Here is a 12500-nt window from a genome sequence, read left to right as displayed (position 1 = left end):
ATAGCGAAATTAAACAATCAGTCAATGAGAGAAAATTGTTTTACAGGTTAAAGAAAGAACAAAGCACGCCCGAAAACATTAGACTTTATAATGATGCCAGGCGACGAGTAAAAAGACTAGTAGGTCAGGCAAAGCGTAGATACGAAGAAAATATTGCAGCCAACTGTAAAAATAATCCGAAATCTTTCTTCAGTTACATAAACAACAGAAAGGCGGTCAAAAGTGGTATTGGACCTTTAACAAACAGCGACGGTGCACTAGTGACTGACAGCCAACACATTGCAAACCTCTTAAACAATTACTTTTCCTCGGTGTTTAATACTAACAGTCTTCCTCTCGCTACCACCAACACCAGTACTATTGTAAATCTCGAGCATGCATTGCCTAATTTTGAAATAACAACCGATGAAGTCCTTAAAGCTCTCCATTCACTTAAAACAAATAAAAGTCCTGGACCTGACAAAGTATATCCAACTCTGCTGAAAGAAACAAAGAGCGAAATACTCTCCTCCCTCACAACCGTATTCAATATGTCCTTGCGACAAGGCATCGTCCCTTCAGATTGGAAAAAGGCTAACGTGACACCGATTTTCAAGAAAGGAGACAAAAAAGTACCAGGTAATTACAGGCCCATTAGTCTAACTTCGGTTGTAGGTAAGCTACTTGAGGGCATAATTAGAGACAAAATTGTAAATTACCTTGAAAGCCACTCATTGATTGGGGACTCACAACATGGCTTCCGAAACAAAAGATCCTGCCTATCAAACCTATTAACCTTTTATAACGACCTCTTCACTGTTTATGACGTAACCAAATCACTGGACGTAGTCTATCTTGATTTCCAGAATGCGTTTGATAAAGTCCCGCATCATAAATTACTTTACAAATTAAAGCAAATAGGTATTGACGGTCAAGTAAACCAATGGATCGCGAATTGGTTGAACAACAGACAACAAAGAGTAGTGATTGACGGATTTAACTCAGAGTGGGCGCCTGTCACTAGTGGCGTCCCTCAGGGCTCGGTCCTTGGCCCAGTGCTCTTCATTATTTACATCAACGACGTGGATGTTGGACTCAATAACCGCATTAGTAAATTTGCAGACGACACAAAGATTGGCAACTCGGTTCTCACTGACGAGGACAGGCAAAGCCTCCAAGAGGATTTACACAAAATTTCAGCTTGGTCGGATAGATGGGAGATGCCCTTTAACGTAGACAAGTGCCAGGTCCTTCAAGTTGGAACGAGGAATAAGAAGTTCGAATACGAAATGCGCGGCGTTAAACTCAAAAGCGTTCAATGCGTCAAAGACTTGGGGTCAAAATCGCGCCAAACCTCAAATTCTCACAGCAATGCATCGATGCAGCAAATAAAGCGAACAGAATGTTGGGCTTCATTAAAAGAAACTTTGTATTCAAGAATAAAGATGTAATACTCCGCTCTACAACAGTTTAGTCAGACCCACTTGGAATATGCGGTACAGTTTTGGTCTCCCCACCATGCAAAGGATATTGCTAAATTAGAAGGTGTTCAGCGTCGGGCGAAAATGATCCCTTCCTTGCAACAAATCCTACGAAGAAGGCTTTCTACCCTTAACATGTTCTCTCTTGAGAAACGTCGCCTCCGAGGAAAACTGATCGAATGTTTTAAAATACTTAATGGTTTCACGAATGTAGACAGATCAACATTGTTTATGATCGATGACACTTTGCGCACGAGGAACAATGGCGTAAAACTCAGATGTAGACAAGTAAATTCAGACTGCACCAAATTTTTCTTCACCAACGTTGTAGTGCGAGAATGGAATAAGCTTCCACCGTCAGTGGTCCAGTGTAACACGATTGACTCCTTCAAAAATAAGCTCGACCGTCACTTCCTTCAACTTAATATCAACTAGAGTAGAAATGCAACGTTTTGGAGTCTTCTGATTAATGTAAAATCACTGAGGTTTAAGGACAGACCACCAAGTCTGGACCATGGGGTCTGTGTGGTCTGATTTTCTATGTAAATCTATGTAAATCTCTCTCTCTCTCTCTCTCTCTCTCTCTCTCCTTCCTTTTGTTAACACCTCCTTCCCTGTCCCCTTGTTAATTCCACTCTTATCCCCCTCTCTTACTCGCTTTCACATTCTCTCTCTCTCTCTCTCTCTCTCTCTCTCTCTCTCTCTCTCTCTCTCTCTCTCTCTCTCTCTCTCTATCTCTCTCTCTCTCTCTCTCTCTCTCTCTCTCTCTCTCTCTCTCTCTCTCTCTCTCTCTCTCTCTCTCTCTCTCTCTCTCTCTCTCTCTCTCTCTCTCTCTCTCTCTCTCTCTCTCTCTCTCTCTCTCTCTCTCGTTGTACTTTAAAGAGCATAAATAAATGAGTAAATGAAGAGATACATAAATGAATTAGTTTCCTCAAAAATAACTGAGGTAAGTAAATGAGTGAGAATTAATTACTAAATGTTTTAATGTGGGAGTCTACGAGTGTGGGAGGGAAAAATGATGTTAGAGGAAGATTTTATTAATTTCGAAGTTCTTTTCTAATAGATCTTTCTGTCTTTTCTATTTGCGTCTATTCCTGTTTATGTGCTTCCGTTTCAATTTTTTTTATGCTTTTCCTGTTTGAATGCGATTGGAAAGAGATGGATTTCTGTGTGTGTGTGTGTGTGTGTGTGTGTGTGTGTTTATGTGTGTGTGTGTGTGTGTGTGTGTGTGTGTGTGTGTGTGTGTGTGTGTGTGTGTGTGTTTGTTTTTGTTTTTGTTTGTGTGTGTTTGTGTTTGTGTGTGTGTGTGTGTGTGTGTGTGTGTGTGTGTGTGTGTGTGTGTGTGTGTGTGTGTGTGTGTGTGTGTCGCAGTTTCCTGGCTTCACGGATCTGGACTTGATTTTTGTTTGCTTCTTTTTTATAATTTCCTGTTTCCGCCACTCTCCCTCAGGAAAAAACACGTACAGTTAGTCGTGTGATTTTACAAACGATGTATTAGCTTTCAAGAGTAATGTGGCTGATTTGTTCTCTCTGACCCGTTCTTCAAGGCGTGGTTAATTGGTTTTGTTGAGTGTTTTTATCTTTTTACGCCTGAGATTGTAATACTTTTTTTTTTTCAACAACAGAGGAAGCAGCTCAAGGGCAACAAAACGAACGTGTAGAAAAAAAAGCCTGCTTATCACTGCTCCTGTAAAAGAAGAAGTAAAGAGATTTCAATTTCGCGTGGAGAGGCGTCTTGATACACTTAACTCTGTGAAATCCCAACACCTCTTATTAACTCAGTCCCGAAGATGGAATAAAAAAAGCCACACTCGTCACATAACTGTTAATACATAGCGGGCTTTTTTTTTTTTTTTTTACATAGCGGGCTTTTTTTTATTTGTTACCTTTTTTATGCCCTTGAACTGACTCCTCTGCTGTAAAAGAAAAAAAAAATACGACGTTTAAAAATATTTGGCGAGTGCTTGTGTCCTGCCATTCCTAACGCACGTCTAGTGACTTTGCGCCTCACAGAAAACTTATAAGAGAAGAAACTATTAGGCCCGTTTTCAGTAGGTTTCGGCGATCACCATTAATTAATATAACTAAAGCCCACGAAAGGCATCAGGACCCCTCTTCTCACGTAACTGACTGCTCTTTCGGCCACCTCTTCGGATTCTTCACAGGATCAGCGAGTAGCGGGCTTTTTTTTATTGTTTCCTTTTTTTGTGCCCTTGTGCTGTCTTCTTTGCTGTAAAAAAAAAGAAAAAAAGAATAGTCTGGTTCTCATGAGTGGCTTTTCAGGTTCATGGTGCAGAAGCCTCGTCAAACTATTACTAGGCTCGTGAAACTACCCATGGAAATACCCACAACCTCTACGAAAGCCCTATCAGATTTGGACGTGTAAGCTTCGAACTGCTTGAGAATAAGGGATTAAGAAGCGCAGAAACAGGAATTGAGAGTAAAAGGTTGGGAGACAGAAATGAACAGACATGCACGCGTGATTGACTGACATACTAGAAGGTACACACTGACTGACTAACTGATGGCCTGAATGATCAATGACTGGTTAGATAGTTGATGGGTGAGCTATTGAACGAATACAAATATTGAACGAAATTATTAATGTAAGCGAGCGTTATGGATTAGGGATCGGACAAAGGTTGAAGATAATTTAGTGATGATTAAGAATAAGAAATGGACGCGGGAAGGTTATATTATGCGTAGAATTGATGAGAGAGAGAGAGAGAGAGAGAGTTACTGTAGTGGAATATAATGCAGATTCACACAGAAGAGAAAATATTTTAACAGCGGAAGCGAGAGCGAAGTGTTTTAATTGGCAAACTTTTGTACGGCAATTAACGCTGTATAAGAACCATCACTTTTTGCTACCTGATGATGATGATGATGATGGTGATGATGGTATTATTACTACTACTACTACTGCAACTTCTACTACTATTACTACTACTACAAAAATAATACTCATAAAAATAATAATAATAGTAATGATAATATACTTTTTTCGTACTGTACTTTATTTTTTTCATATATTTTCTCACTCACTCTCTTCCTACCTCCTCCTCCTCCTCCTCTCTTCCTCCTCCTCCTCTCCTCCTCCTCCTCGTGAAGCGCCCTACAGGAGTCACTAATTTGGCCACAAGTGTGTGAATTTCGTCTCTTAAGCTTAATTCTCGGCCTTATTGCACTCATCATCTCTTGTTTGCCGGCCATTCTCCTGGACAGCTCTCCTCAATTCTCTTTTTCTCCTCCTCTTCTTCTTCTCCTCTATTTCCTACTCTTTTTATTTTTGTATTTAGTATTTTGAGATTTTTTTTGTTTTATTTTTCACTTTTTTCCTTATTTTCGTTGTTGGTATTTTGGGATTTTTTCGTTTCGTATTTCACTATTCATTTTTTTTCACATTAATTTCTTCCTCTCGTCTGTATCTCATCATAACGTTTAATTTTCCTCTTCACTTCTCTTTATTTTCGTTTTTTCTTCCCCTCATTATTTCTTTTATCTTTTCTTCTCGTCTTCCGTTCTCATTTTCTTCTTCTTCCTTCTCTTTTCTCAATCTCTGCTTTCTTCCCTTTTCTCTTCTCATTTCTTTTACCCTTCTCTTCCTTTTCTTTTCTCCTTTTCTCACATCTTTCCATCCTTTCTTCATCTTCTCTTGTCTGTTTTCTCCTATCTTTTTCTCATCACTCTTCTCCCCTTCTCTTCATTTTCTCCTCCTCTTTTCTCTCGTTTTTCCTCTTACCATTCCTACTCTTCTCCTTTATCTCCGCCTATATCTTTTCCTCCTCGATTTCTCTTTTCATTCTCTTCTCTGTCTGTTTTCTCCTTTTCATTTCTCATCAGTTTTCTTGCCTTCTCATCCTTTTCTCCTCTCTTCTCTTCTCTCCTCTTAGCTTTCCTCTTCTATGTTCTTTCTCTTCGATTTCTCGTTAACCTTCACCAATTCCGCCAGTTGGTCCTTTCCCACTATCTCTACCTCCCACCCCCTCCTCTCTCTCTCTCTCTCTCTCTCTCTCTCTCTCTCTCTCTCTCTCTCTCTCTCTCTCTCTCTCTCTCTCTCTCTCTCTCTCTCTCTCTCTCTCTCTCTCTCTCTCTCTCTCTCTCTCTCTCTCACTCTCTCTCTCTCTCTCTCTCTCTCTCTCTCTCTCTCTCTCTCTCTCTCTCTCTCTCTCTCTCTCTCTCTCTCTCTCTCTCTCTCTCTCTCTCTCAATTATTTTCTCCATATTTTCTTTTTTTCATTACTTTTCTTTCCTTCTCTCTCTCTCTCTCTCTCTCTCTCTCTCTCTCTCTCTCTCTCTCTCTCTCTCTCTCTCTCTCTCTCTCTCACTGTTTGTCTAGCCATTAGCACGGTGTCGGGGCGGGATCAGAAGACTGTCGCCCTCACACCCTGGAGGAGGAGGAGGAGGAGGAGGAGGACCAGGAACAGGAGGAGGAGGAGGAGGAGGAGGAAGCCTGCGCGATTATGGGATTGTGAGTGTGCGTGTGTGTGTGTGTGTGTGTGTGTGTGTGTGTGTGTGTGTGTGTGTGTGGAGGAGGAGGAGGAGGAGGAGGAGGAGGAGGAATGATGTGTGTAGGGGTGGGAGAGCAAAAAGGTGAAGCATAGATTGAGATGTACCTAGAGATAAAAGATAGTGAGAGAGATACAAAGATAGAGATAGAAAAAGGTGTGAGGGTGAAGGTGAGTGTGTGGGCGAGGTGAGGAAAAGAGGAAGAGGAGGAGGAGGAAGAGAGGGTAAAAAGTAAGGAAGGAAAAAAGGAAAGTAAGAAGAAAATGAATGATAGTGAGGGTAGGAAAGGGAGAGTTCAAAGAGAGAGAGAGAGAGAGAGAGAGAGAGAGAGAGAGAGAGAGAGAGAGAGAGAAAACTCGATGAAAAAAGAAATTAAAGGAATGATCAAGAGTGAGGATAGCAAAGGGAGAGAGTTCAAAGGTAGGAGAGAGGAAAAGTAAGGGAGAAAGGAGGAAAGAGAAGAGGGAGAGAAAGAGAAAAAGAGAGAAACAGAAAAAAAAGCATGGAGGGAGGGAGAATGGGATAGAGGAATTGCAAGGGAGATGAGGAAGGAAAAAAAAAAGAGGACATGGAAGAGGAGGAGGAGGAGGAGGAGGAAGAGGAGAAGGAGGAGGAAAATGGCAGTAATAATTCTTCTGTAATATTTCCCTACTCCTCCTCCTCCTCCTCCTCCTCCTCCTCCTCCTCCTCCTCCTCCTCCTCCTTTCTCATCTCCATACATGAAGAAAAACTATCAATCTGTGTAAATGTATTAGAGAGAGAGAGAGAGAGAGAGAGAGAGAGAGAGAGAGAGAGAGAGAGAGAGAGAGAGAGAGAGAGATTTTTATAGAAACCCACGTCCAGTGATTTCACACACTTGTCAGCCTGTCTGTCAGTCTGTTTGTCGGTTTGTCTGTCTGTCTGTCTGTCTGTCTGTCTGTTCCCTTACCTGCGTCAGTGATAAAATTATGAAGGCTTTACGAGGTATATAAACCTGAACTCTCTCTCTCTCTCTCTCTCTCTCTCTCTCTCTCTCTCTCTCTCTCTCTCTCTCTCTCTCTCTCTCTCTCTCTCTCTCTCTCTCTCTCAGCGATGGAAGGGTAAACAAAAAACAAACAAACAAACAGTTAATCAAGTAAAACACGGAGCCAATCTATCTTTCATGGCCACTGTGTAAACAACAACAGCAACAACAACGAAATATAGTAAAAACAGCGAAAATAATAAGAGCATTTTGAACGAACACCGAAAAAAGGAAAAAAATGTAAATATACTTCTACCTCATTCTCCGTCTGCTAACCACCCTTACACATCCCTTCGCCCTCTTCCTCCTTCTTCTTCTCCTCTTGTCATTTAATTATAAGAAGGGCATCGAATTACTGGAGAGAGTGTTGCGACGCGCCATGGAAATGATACCACCGTTCAGGACACAGCCGCATGAGGGACGACACAACCGACTCAACCACTTCGTTACGCTGGGAAATAAAAGACGGCAACGCGAGGACTTGATACAGGTCTTCACATGCCTTGACCCATTGGATGCGGATTTCCTACAAGAAGACATCACCAAGCTTCAGGAGTGGAACAAAAAGTGGCTGCTCCAATTTAGTGAAGAAAAATGTGAGGTCATTCATCTTGGGAGGGGAAATCCAGCATACCAATACCACATGGGAAACACTCCACTACCCACCACAGAGGCACAGAAAGACCTGGGAGCATATGTGACTAGGCTACCAGTGAAGGCGAAATCCGTGCCAATCGCAGCGGACGGGTTAAGAAGCTCAGTAACATCGATAGGTCCAAGTATTTTGAGCTCTTAACTAACCCGAGAACTAAAAGTATGGGTTTAGCGAAAGAAAATGTTAAGGTGTTTAAGCAGAAAAGGTCTTCACATGTCTTAAGTAGCTCAGTAACGTCGACTGGTCCAAGTATTCTGAGCTCTTAACTAACCCGAGAACTAAAAGTATGGGTTTAGTGAAAGAAAATGTTAAGGTGTTTAAGCAGAAAGTTCAGAGGTATTCAGACAAGGTCATGCAGCACGGACATCAATAGGAGGTGTTTTTAATCGAGTCATCGGTCACTGAAACAACCTTCCTGCAAAATTAGGTGGTTCAAAAACGTTTAGCTTTCTTAAAAAATCACATTATACGTAATTTTGTCTTGATAAGAGTGAATCGTCCGCCAATTAATGAACAATAAACAGTAAATCAATAAACAATCATCCTGCAGAATTAGACAATGCGAAAACTATCAACTAAAAAAAAATGCATTACTTGTTACTTTGTCTTGATTAGAGTGAATCATACGCCAATTAAACAAGCCTCCTGCAGAATTACTTAGTGAAAAAACGATCAACTATCAAAATCGCACTAATCGTTACTTTGTGTTTAACGACCAGCTCCATTAAACATCGCACTGCCCGTTACTTTGCCTTAATAAAAATGAATCATCCTCCAGTGCAACAAACTTCCTGCAAAATTAGTTAGTGCGGAAGTAAATAACATGTAATAAAAATCGCATTAAACGTTACTTTGTTTTAATGTGAGTGAGTTCAACATTCCTTTACGAACACTTTAATCTTTTCCGCAGGTCGATATAGAGCCTAAGGAATAGATTAAATAGAATAAATTTGAATAGAAAAATAAACTCACTAAAGCTTTGTCGCCTGCTCATCCTTGTTTCCATGTTCTCCTCCTTCTCCTCCTCCTCCTCCTCCTCCTCCTCCTCCTCCTCCTCCTCCTTTTCCTCCTCCTCTTCCTCTTCCTCCTCCTGCTGTCGGGCCATTGGGCAAAGAGAGTTTTGGGAGGGAAGGAAAAAGGATGAGGGAAGTTAGTCATAATGGGGAGTTTTATGACGAATACGGCGGCGAGGCGGGGAAGTTAGGAGTAATTTAATTCCCCTTGTGAGGAAGAAAAGGAAGAGGAGGAGGAGGAGGAGGAGGAGGAGGAGGAGGTAAAAAAAAGACGAAGAAGAAGAAGAAGAAGAAGAAGAAGAAGAAGAAGAAGAAGAAGCAAAGGAAGACGAGGAGAAGAAGGAAGAGTAAGGTAAAGAAAAGTAACGGAAGAGGGAAGAACTAGAAGAGGATGAAGGAGGAGGAAGAGGAAACATGGAAATATGGAAACATGGACGAGCAGGCAGCAGAAAGCCTATTGGCTCATTGCGAGGCTGCCTGCTTTTAGAGATTTAATCAATCCGTCAGCCACAGGAGTGGCTTGCGGGAAGGATTAAAGCACTACTGAACGTACTCGTGGATACGTTTAGTTCACTCCCGACGCAGCAAAGTGACGGTCAATGCGATTTTTAAAGGAGTTGATTGTTTCCGCACTAACCACTCCTGCAGGAAGGCTGTTCCAGTGGCGGACGACTCTGTTTGAAAAATAACTCCTGCCAATATCTGTAAAACATCGCTTGGCTTTATTGTTTTACCGTTGTTTCTTGTTCGCGGGTTAGATTGTAGCGTGAAGAGTTTGGAGTGATCAACATTGCTGAACTTGTTCAGGTACTTGAAGACTTGTATCATGTCTCCCCGCAGTCGTCTCTTTTCCAACGTGAGGAGGTTGAGTCGCTTGAGACGTTTTTCGTAAGCGTCGCTGTACTCTCTCGAGTGATTCAATGTCTTTCCTGTAATTTGGAGACCAGAATTGCACGGCGTATTCCAGGTGGGGCCTTACCAGAGAATTGTACAAGGATAACATAACTCCCGGCGTCTTGTATTCGAAGTTTCTCGCTATGAACCCGAGCATAGTATTGGCTTTCTTGCTTGCGGACTTGCAGTGTTTTGCGTGTTTCAGGTCACTGCTGACAGTGACCCCGAGGTTTTTGTCCTCCTGCACTGCCTGAAGTGGTTCGCCACCCGTGTAGTAAGTGTGGTTGCTATTTCTGGACCCGATGTGTATTACTTTACATTTGGTACAAAGACATCTGCCACTTTTCCGACCACTGAGTGATCTGGTCCAAGTCTCTCTGGATGATTTCGCAGTCTGCTGTATTGAGGGCCTTCCCACCCACCTTTGTGCCGTCAGCAAATTTAGAAAGTGTGGATTTTAATCCTAGTTTTAGGTCGTTGATATATATATATATATATATATATATATATATATATATATATATATATATATATATATATATAATAAAGAGTATGGGACCCAGCACTGACCCCTGTGGCACTCCACTTGTCACCGGGAGCCACTCGGAGGGCTGTCCGTTGAGTAGAACTCGTTGCTTTCTTCCAGTGAGCCAGTCTTTTATCCGCGAATGCAGTCAGATTGTCTCCCAATCCCGCCGATTTCAGTTTTTTGAGAAGTCGTTCGTGCGGGAAATTGTCAAAGGCCTTTTGGAAGTCTAGATAGATAACATCGCTGGGGATATTACTATCCCAGTTTTCATATATACCCTTTAAGAAATCCAGTAAGTTGGTTAAGCATGAGCGCTTATTCCTGAAACCGTGCTGAGCATCGGAAATGATATTGTTGTCTTCAAGAAACTTGACGAGTTTGACTCTGATGATCTCGAGAACTTTTCCAGCCACTGAAGCCAAGCTAATTGGCCTGTAGTTCAGGGCCTCGCTCTTGTCTCCCTTCTTGTAGATCGGTGTTACGTTCGCTTGCTTCCAGTCTTCGGGAACTATATTTTGTAGTTGTGTCATATTATAGGAGGAGGAGGAGGAGGAGGAGGAACAGGAGGAGGAGGAGGAGGAGGAGGAGGAGAAGGAGAAGGAGGAGAAAGAGAAGAAGAAGAAGAAGAAGAAGAAGAAGAAGAAGAAGAAGAAGAAGAAGAAGAAGAAGAAAAAAGAAGAAGAAGAAGAAGAAGAAGAAGAAGAAGAAGTAGAAGGAACGGGGAGAAGGGAAAAGGAGCAAGGTATAAGGAGGGTAATGTGTATAAGAAGAAACAAAGGAGAGGGGAGGAGGATAGGAAGGAGGAGGAGGAGGAGGATCTATATAAAAAGTTATGAGGTTAGGTGAAAAATACGTGTTATGAAAGGAAGGGATTGAGAGAGAGAGAGAGAGAGAGAGAGAGAGAGAGATGCCTGAGGTAATTAAGGAAGAATTTTGGAAATGAAGAGGAAAAATATGCAAGACGATAAATTACACGTCTCTCTCTCTCTCTCTCTCTCTCTCTCTCTCTCTCTCTCTCTTGAATTTTCTTTGCGTGTTGTCTTATTACACTTTTCCTTTCTTTCTTTCTTTTTCTTTTTCTTTTTCTTTAATTTCTTCCTTTTAAGTTAAGGGTGAAATATTTTCTTTCCCAATTACTTTTTCTTTACTTTCTTCCTGAGTTTTATTAATTCCTTGGGCAATAAATTTTCTCTCTCTCTCTATCTCTCTCTCTCTCTCTCTCTCTCTCTCTCTCTCTCTCTCTCTCTCTCTTGAATTTTCTTTGCGTGTTGTCTTATTACACTTTTCCCTTTCTTTCTTTCTTTTTTCTTTCTTTTTTCTTTAATTTCTTCCCTTTTAAGTTAAGGGGTGAAATATTTTCTTTCCCAATTACTTTTTTCTTTACTTTCTTCCCGAGTTTTATTAATTCCCTTGGGCAATAAATTTCTCTCTCTCTCTCTCTCTCTCTCTCTCTCTCTCTCTCTCTCTCTCTCTCTCTCTCTCTCTCTCTCTCTCTCTCTCTCTCTCTCTCTCTCTCTCTCTCTCTCTCTCTCCTTCTCTCTCTCTCATCTCTTCCTCCTCCTCTCTCTCTCTCTCCTCTCTCTCTCTCTCCTCCTCTCTCCTCCTTTCCTCCTCCTCCTTCTTCCTCTCTCTCCTCCTTTCTCCCTCCCTCCCACCCTCTTTCGTAACTCCTTCCCCTCCCCTCTTTCCCTCCCTCCCTTCTCTTTCATCTCTCCCTTTCCAAGTTTTCTCCTTCCCTCCATATATCCCTTCCTCTCTCAATTACCTCCCTGTCTCCCTTACCTCCCTTACCCCATTCCTTGCCTCTCCCTTTACTTCTTTCCATCCCTCTTTCCTTCAGTCCCTTACCTCCCTCCTTCCCTCCCTCCCTCCCTTTCCTCCGCCTCACTTCCCTCCCGTGCAATGGTTGAGTCCAAGTTCTCAGATTTACATAATAGGATGCATGAGACCCCGTATTGAGAGAGAGAGAGAGAGAGAGAGAGAGAGAGAGAGTGCTATTCTGTGTATATAAATATTAACCTTCCCTATTCTACTACTACTACTACTACTACTACTACCACCACAGTAATTATATTCAAACGGTAAGTAATGAAGTATAATTGAGAGAGAGAGAGAGAGAGAGAGAGAGAGAGAGAGAGAGAGAGAGAGAGAGAGAGAGAGAGAGAGAGAGAGTGAGTTATGTGAAATTTGAATGATGCAAGACTTCGAAATCAACACGCAGTCTCTCTCTCTCTCTCTCTCTCTCTCTCTCGGAAGTAGACTTACGGCTCAATAACACTCGATTTAGTGGAACAATTGTAAAGAAGAGGAGGAGGAGGAGGAGGAGGAGGAGAAGGAGGGAGATGGGGTTTGGTGTCAATGTGCAATTTATCTGTCTGACACACACACACTCTCTCTCTCTCTCTCTCTCTCTCTCTCTCTCTCTCAGTAAACAATAT

This window comes from Eriocheir sinensis, chromosome 16, assembly GCF_024679095.1.
Source record: "Eriocheir sinensis breed Jianghai 21 chromosome 16, ASM2467909v1, whole genome shotgun sequence".
Taxonomy (NCBI): domain Eukaryota; kingdom Metazoa; phylum Arthropoda; class Malacostraca; order Decapoda; family Varunidae; genus Eriocheir; species Eriocheir sinensis.
The sequence above is the reverse complement of the archived record's forward strand: the minus strand, read 5'-3'. Positions refer to the sequence as shown.